The sequence below is a fragment of the Manacus vitellinus genome, unplaced genomic scaffold, assembly GCF_001715985.3.
Source record: "Manacus vitellinus isolate BGI_N305 unplaced genomic scaffold, ASM171598v3 scaffold_73_pilon, whole genome shotgun sequence".
In the NCBI taxonomy this organism is placed as follows: domain Eukaryota; kingdom Metazoa; phylum Chordata; class Aves; order Passeriformes; family Pipridae; genus Manacus; species Manacus vitellinus.
Window position 1 is genome coordinate 2,329,169 of NW_021940773.1, and position 8,103 is coordinate 2,337,271.

Here is an 8,103-nt window from a genome sequence, read left to right on the forward strand (position 1 = left end):
TTATGAGAAGAGAAATTCCTCTAATGTTTGGAGCTTAAATCTGCAATTACAGAAATGTGATACTTTCCTCTACATGGTTTGCTCCTTGGAGCATAACAATTGTAGTAGATGTTTTAATTTCAAGCCTTTACCACAAAAGGTCATTAATTTTCAAATATCTTGAACAAAACAGCAAGCACCTGGGTTTTTTTTGTTTTTGAGGTAGGCCTGGCCTTCTGTCAGGTGATCTGATCTGCTACTGTACCCACAGTTACCGAATAATCCTAAAACTGTCTCAGTGCCTGAAGCGTCAGCTATGATGGGCATTTGTTGAGTTTTTGGTGGGCCTGTTGTTTATTTTTCTGATGAAGGGGTAAAACTGCACGTAATCTCATTAGAGCAATAAATAATATTACTCCAAACAGAACATATTTTGCTGCTACAAAAACCAGGAAACTCAGCTACTTGTGACACTACTTCAATATGTTTGCCTCACTTTATAAAAGCCTGTTTGCTAAGTTCACTGAAGAAGTGTTGGCTCCTTTTTGGTTTTTTTGAAAGCCCTTTTGTAAGAAAGGGATTAAACCAAGAGACTGAATGAAAGAAATGGGAGAGGAACGGGTGTCTTAAGGTGTAATCAAGGAGAAATGTGGGAGCCCTGGGAGCTGGCAAAGAGGGAAAGGGGTGATTAGGTGTCATGCTGCAGTGGCTTTCCTCATCCTCTGATCACAGTGCTTCTGCGATAATGCAGCGGCAGAAGTGTGGGAATAACCTCCAAACGAATCCAGCAAGCTTGGTACAAGTACACATGCTACTCTGAGATAATTTCTGGGAGACTTTTGGCAGAAAGTAGAAAGGTAGAAGAGAGATGGTGTGATGGTGAAGGTACCTTTCTGTTGGAATGTTTAAATGTGAGATTCCCTTGCTGTTGGGACTCCAGTATGTTTTCACGTGCCAGTGAACATGTTCTCTAGGCTGTGCCACTCGAAGTGCTGAACCAGAGAAATCCCCTTCGCATCAACGAAATGTGTTCATCCTCCTGGTGCATATTGAGACCCTTGTCGCGTTGTACAGGTACGGGCCAGGCCTAGCGAACCGAAACGTCCGAAAGGCCCTGAAAAAACCGCCCGGTCCATGAGGTCACAGCGCACAGGAGAGCCCCGGGTCCCTCCCCCGGGCGGGCGCCGGCGCGGCCGAGGCAGCGCGGCCGGAGTGCCGCCTGTCCTCGGCAGGGCCCGGCGGGGTCGCGGTGCCTCTTACTCTCACCGTCGCTCGCCCCCTGCGGCCGCAGGGGAAGGTGGAGCTACCGGCGCTCGGCCGGGCCGGGGGCGCTGACTGCGGCTCGGGCGGGGGGGGCGGCCGGGGAGGAGGCGGGTCCCCCTTACCCCGCCTTGGGCTCCCCGCCTCGGCCGCCCCGGCTGCGGCCCTGCGGCGGGCGGGCATGTCCGCGGCGCAGGTGTCGGGGCAGCGGGGCTGGAGAGCGCGGAGGAGCCCCGGCGGCCCGAGCCGGGCTCGCCCGCGGGAGGAGGCGGCGGAGGAGGCGGCCGGAGCAGGGAAGCCCTGGCGCCCAAGGAGAACGCGTGGACGGGCGCAGAGCCCGGCGGGACAGCCCGTCCCGCCCGCGGGGCGGACGGGCGGCTCGGACCGCCGGAACCAGGTGCGGCGCCGGGGGTCGTGCGGTGCCTTTATTGAATCGGAATGGTTTTGGTTTTGGTTTTGCTTTTGGTTGCTTTTTGTTTTTTGTTTTTTTTCTTTAGGAACGAAAGGCGCGTGTTTGTGGGCAGCGGAGCCGGGCCCGGACGCAGCGCGGCGGGAGCCGGGCCGGGCGCGCTGTGTTTGACATACATGGGCAGAGGAGGGAGGCGGACGGGGCGGGTGGACGCGGGGACACGGCCTGGGAGAGGGAGCGCCGTGCTGGCTGCGGGTCCTGGGGGTTGCGAATGGTCTGGCGGTGACCTCCGGTCGGCCCCTGGTGCTGGCAGATAGAGCTGGTCACTTACTCGTCTCGTTTTGCCTCTGTTTAGAAATATTGCTTTGCCGCAGCGCATTTTTGCTAATTATATAGCAAGGCCCGCGGAACGATCCGCTACTTGGTTTTGGTTTCCAGAAGATTTGGATTGTGGAGGCTTTAACTGTTGGCAAAAGCAAGCAGTTTGCTTGCTCTCGGGATTCAGCGTGTTTACGTGGAAAGAGCGAGAGTAGTCACGGTATAATTTTCTGGCCTTTAATGACTACACGTAAGATAAAGCTGCTTTATAGGCACCACACTGACTGAACAGGCATATGGTTTTGTAGAGTTGGTCGTCAAAGACCCTACTTGAAATTGTCAGGCTTTATGCTTAGAGTTCCTAGAAGTTAGCAGCTTCTTGGAGTATTATTCTTGGCTGCAAGTAAACTGCTCACCTCAAAATAAGTATTTCGACCTGCGATTCCTGAGAATTTCAGTCTCAGCACTTGTTCCTGAAGACACCTGACAAACATTTTTGTGATCTCACACTTTTATCCTTGAGTTAAACACATACTTCTTCACAAACAGAAATATATAATTTATAGTTGGAAGTATACAGGTCAGACAGAGACCACATTCCAGATCACAAAATCTCTACTTACCTGAGAAGCAAACCTTTTGGCAACATATATACTCATCTTTATCATATTGTCTGTTTTGTTTGTGTGTACTGACATACTCATAAGTACGAATTTATGCGGAGCTTCCACAATCCAGCTTGCTGGGCAGCAGCTTGTGGTCTGGTCCATTCATGAAAGAAGACTTGTCGCTCCTGTTATAATAATGTTATAATAGGAAGCATTGGGAAAGCTGCTTTTGTTGCATTAGCACCTTGTGTTTCACCTCTGTAAAGTTTACTTTTCCATTAAAGATAAAGTGCACAAATAGTTGTTGAAGGAAGGAGAAGGCAGGAGGCAGTGAGTTCATACACTCACATTGTGTAGTTAATTTGTTGATTTTGGAGAACTTCAAGTTATTTTTCTTCTGCAAAAAGTTGTGCTTACCATTTATGAAATTAATATTAAGCTGAGTAGTTGCACTAGAACATACTTTTCAGTGGCCAAGTGTGTAATTGATCAAATAAGGGAGTCAGTGTTGCTGGTACTGACATCCGTGAAAACATATACCAGGGTGTGTGTTTTGATTTGACCACCACGAAAGAACCGTGAGGTAAAAGACAAAGCAGCTGATCTTTCCTGGCTGTTTGAAGGAAGGAATTGCCATGTGCCTCCACCTGCAATAAGGGATGTATTTTGAAGTAACTAATTGCATGTTGGCAAAGCAAAATCTGTCACACCAGGCCCTTATGAATGTTGTAGTATGGAAATAAGTCATGTGAAATAATAAGTAGATGAGCACAAATACTACTGGGATGGAATGTAAAACTATCCGTAAAGAGGATAATAAAATGTAAAAGAATCTCGCATCAAAGCAGTGACTGAATCCTGTTTGACTTGTTGATCCTGGTTTAATTTGTTGAAAGTTTCCTGAGAAATGCACATATGGTATGTTCAGTGATCGTTACACACTTGAGAAAATTGACCCCAGTCTGTCATCTTTGGACTTTCAATTTAGGATGGGATTAGTTTGTAATAGAGGCAAACCTGTTTTTTGTTACTGAAGTAAACTGTACCACCGCCTGACTCTAGAAGGAAAATGTAATATAAAAGACTTAAAATTTTGGCAGAAGAATTTGGTGTTGTTATTATAACCTGTCATATTTTTGTCTCAGATACATTAGTAGGTTTTAATAGTTATAGTAAACCAAACATCAAATGCAAACATATCTAAATTGTTCATGGGATGTTTGTTACCACAGTGTTTCTGACTAGGCCTCTTGTTAAACTTCTCTTTTAAGCAGAATAATTTCAGAATTATACAGCTACTATTACATCCTAATTTGCATTTAACTCCTGGAGAAAGTATAAAACTGGTAGTGAAATTAATAGGTTTCTGTCTAATTCAGGAAGAATTGTTTCATTGAAAGGGTTGTTAAGCATTGGAACAGGCTGCTCAGGGAGGTGGTGGAGTGTCAAACCCTGGAAGTGTTCAGGAAATGAGTGGTTGTGGCACTAAGTGCCATGGTTTAGCTGACAAGGTGGTATTCAGTCAAAGGTTGGACTTGATGACTTGGAGGTCTTTTCCAACCTTAATAATTCTATGGTTCTAGTCCTGGTGACTGTGGACAGAGGGAGTTAGATTTAGCATAGTCTGTCAAATGATGAAAGATCCTTCTGTGCTGTATCTTCCTTCCCTTGTCTCCTGTCATAGTGCCCAGTCAATATATTGCAGTAAGTTTTAAGTTCTTCAGGCTGAAACTGTGAATTACCTATCTGCCACTTAAATAATTTGCCCAGGATGAAGTTCTTGAAATAATTTTATTTCAGAAGTTCTCCCACCTCTTTGTTTGATGAAGCACTGCCCTTTTTGTAAGGTTGCAGAAGGGGATCTGAATGACAACTTCTCTAGTCTGTGATTTGTGTAGCTGATGTGGGTCTCTAATGACTTACTAGATAATTATTCAAAAATTGTTTGTGAAATTTATGAAAATATTCAGTGCAGCAAAATACTTGTGCTGCTGAAGTGGTTAAAGTGAGTTTGCTTCCTAGTCTGCTTGAATGATGTAGTTAATTAAAATAAGCACACACTTCATTCCTTTATTTTGTTCTCAGTTTGTCTTTCTTCATTACGTTTATTTCTGGGCATCAAAGAATACATTTTATCTGTTTGATATTTTGATAACAGAACCAGTTCACTGCAGTGCTATTGTGTAAATTAATTTGCTTTAGTCTGATAGCAAAACAGGTTGTAAAAGTACAGTTTAGTAAAGATATATGAGTTGCTAGGAATGGCAAGTTTTGGATTAATAAATTTGTAAATTATCAGATTATCAGATTTTTTGAGTGTATCTAAGACAGGTATTCTCATTAGTTCTTATGAATACACTGAATGCTTTAACAGCAGCTTCTAAAAATTATTCCAAGACTTATCAGAAGGTACAACATAAAGTTACCCCAACCCTGAAGGGATTGAAAACATGATCTTTACAAAGCTGCTGTCTGTATTTTAGTTGTATATAACAGCATATGTGATTTTTGTATGGTAGGTTTTGGGGTTTTTTTTGCTTTTAAACTGGAGACCTTATGAGACTGAAACCCACCTCTCTCTGCTCTAACATGTGCTCCTTTTAGACTGTGAAACTTTGGTAGAAATTGAGTCAGAAGTTGCAGCTTTCTGTGAAGAAGCCAAGAAAAAAACACGTTGAGAAATGAAATATGAGGAAAATAAATAGTATAGTGGTGAATCAATCGTGTATTGTGGATTTTTTTTCCCTATTCCTTGTTGTATTGAAAAACTGACTGGTTTTGAGCAGTGGAAGGATGCAGGTGTCATAACTCATTGCCTTGATTAGATGTTCAAATGGTGTGGAGAAGGTCAATCTTAAGGTAGTTTTTGCTATAAAATGCTAGAATTATTGTAGAACAGGATGTTAGCATAATAACTGAGATTCTTTTATTATTTTTCAGACTCTTGGCTCTAAATCCATGCTCTAGATTTAAATTATTAAATTCTCCAAGGGATTATTTTGCCACATTGGCAATACTTTCACATTTATCTGTTAAAACAGTAGATTTAAGCATAGCTTACCTTGTTTAAAAATGGAATACACTGTCAAGTTTCAAACTGAGCATTGAAAAGAAAATGTTATACAAGTTAAACAAGCATGTTCCACTTAAGTTTTGAAGAGCTGTTTTGCTGGGTGATTTCAGCTGCTCCCTGAAACACTTCTGGTATTTATGTGATGTTGTTCCTTCACAAAAGGAAGCCCACGTACAGTCCAAGTAAAAATAAAACTTGGATATTGTCTAGAAAGTCTTACAGCATAAACTGTGCTTGTATCTAAATTAGAATGTGTTCCACCTATTATGAATAGACTTTGCTTTCAGAATAAATTTGCAATATCATACCTCCCTATTCATCAGGAAAAATTACTTGCTGACAAGTTATTTGCAGAGCTTCAAACCATCCATTCTGAAGTCCTACTACTGTAAGTGTAGTTTGCCTTGTGATCAGTAGTACTTTGGGGATACATCTTAAGCACAAACTTTACTCCTCTTATCTCTGCACAGCCATCCAGTCTGCTTTTCCTTCTCAATTGTCATTGTCCTAGAGGATTGCTGCAGTTTTGGTGGTTCCAGAATTTATTTTTCATTTTTCAGACCCGTCATTCCATGTGTCTTTACATACTGCACTTGGCATGTTTGTGCAGCCGCATCTTTCTACAGAAAATACTTTGTATTAGGATGGTCTACTAAGAGACTTGGAAGAACCATAATAAAAATGGCTTTGAAAGCTGATTTCTGTTTTCATGTGGATGGCATCTTTACTGGATGGAGTTCAGTGATTGAAAGGAGATCTTTGGCAATTAAACTGCCTCATCCTTGACTTTATTTAATTTCTCCCACACCCTCAAAACAAAGCTGAAACCCAGGAAGTAAAGTCATTGAAGATAACTGAATTCTTTTATCAACACAGCATGCCACTAGTGAACAGATTCCTTGTAGCATATGACAGAATGAATCATTTTAATACAGTTAGGTTGGAATAGTTAGTGAAATAGTTTATTTGGAAGGACTTATTGAATTCTGCTGGAGCCATGTACTAAAGGTGCCATTTCCGAGTACTCAGCGCTGTTATGTGATGTTGAAACCAAACCTGGAGTGATGTTAAGCACAGAGCTTTTATCTGAACATGGCCTAGAGTAAGTTTTGCCTGAACAGTGGCTTTAGGTTGTTCATGACAACAGAACAGATGTGACCTGGTTAAAACCTTTAAGTGATCAGTTGTTAAGTTCTTTTGGTCTCCCACCCTCCTTTTTTTGTTTTTCCTGCCCCTTTATCTTCCCTTTCATGCTTCACACTAAAATCCAAGTCTCACGTGATAAGTCCTAGAAAGCCAGCCAGGAAAGATCTGTTCAATTTATTTTTGAGCATGGCTCTTTTGAGAGGACAAGGAACTCTGTGGATTTGTTGTCAGGTAGGGAAGTATAGAGTGTGATGAGATATCAAGCCTTTGAATTCAGAAAGGGCATCATCAACCAGGCGGTGTGTTGCCTAATATTAATTTTCTTTTTGTTTAGTTTGCAAATACATCTTCCAAGTCTTGGATTACTCCATTCAGATAGAAGAGATTCCTTAAAACGAGTTGAGTCTCATTCTACTCTATTCAGATAGCCTCTTCTGTTGCCTGGCGTAATATCTAATATCTAATGACTAAGATAGTGCAGCAACATTGAGTCTTAAATTTTTGAATGCCTTGCTACACCCTAGTGACACACAGAGAGTAGAAGTTCTGACAGAGCAGCCCTGCAGCAGCAATTTTAAGTAAAAGTGCTGTGAGATGGAAAAAGGGCTTCAGTAAGGTAATTGGGCAGAGATATGTGTTTACGGCCGTGCTATGGCCAGTCGGTTTACCTGTACAGGTAAGTGGCAGTTCTGTTGGAGAAAATTACAAATTTGTTTGCTGCTCCACCTCCACAGCCGTTTGTCTTGTTTTGTTAAGGGCAATTAGTTTACTCTTGAATGACAAGTGAAAATTAGGATTACACTATCAGTGTATGTTTCTAAAAGCTCTCAGTCTAAAGTTAATTGAGACTAAATGACACAAAAGAGGCAGTTTGGGGGTGTGTGTTTTGTCTTTGTTTTAAAAGGTAGATCTGTAGAAGAGGCAAATCCTGCTGGTAAATGATGTAACCAAGGTGAACAGGATTCACTGAGTTCACGTCCTGTGAGATGTGCAAGTCACATATAGTATATACATGAAATATAATTTATATAACTATAAATTGTATTAAAATTTACTGCAGAATATGGGGTATGAAGTTTGTGCTTCTAACATTCGCAGTATATTCCAGGAAGCAGGCAGAGAGGCTTTTCAGAGTCACTGAGGCATGAGGGTGGGGTTCCCAGTGTGAAGCTGCGATAAGGAAGATTAGTCACTGGATGTGAAAGAGATAAAGGTTGAGGAGGTGATGTTATCCCTGTATAAAATAATCCACTCGTGATATTAGTCATGTTCAATGTTTCAAGCTTGTCTTGCAATAAAATACTGAAGAA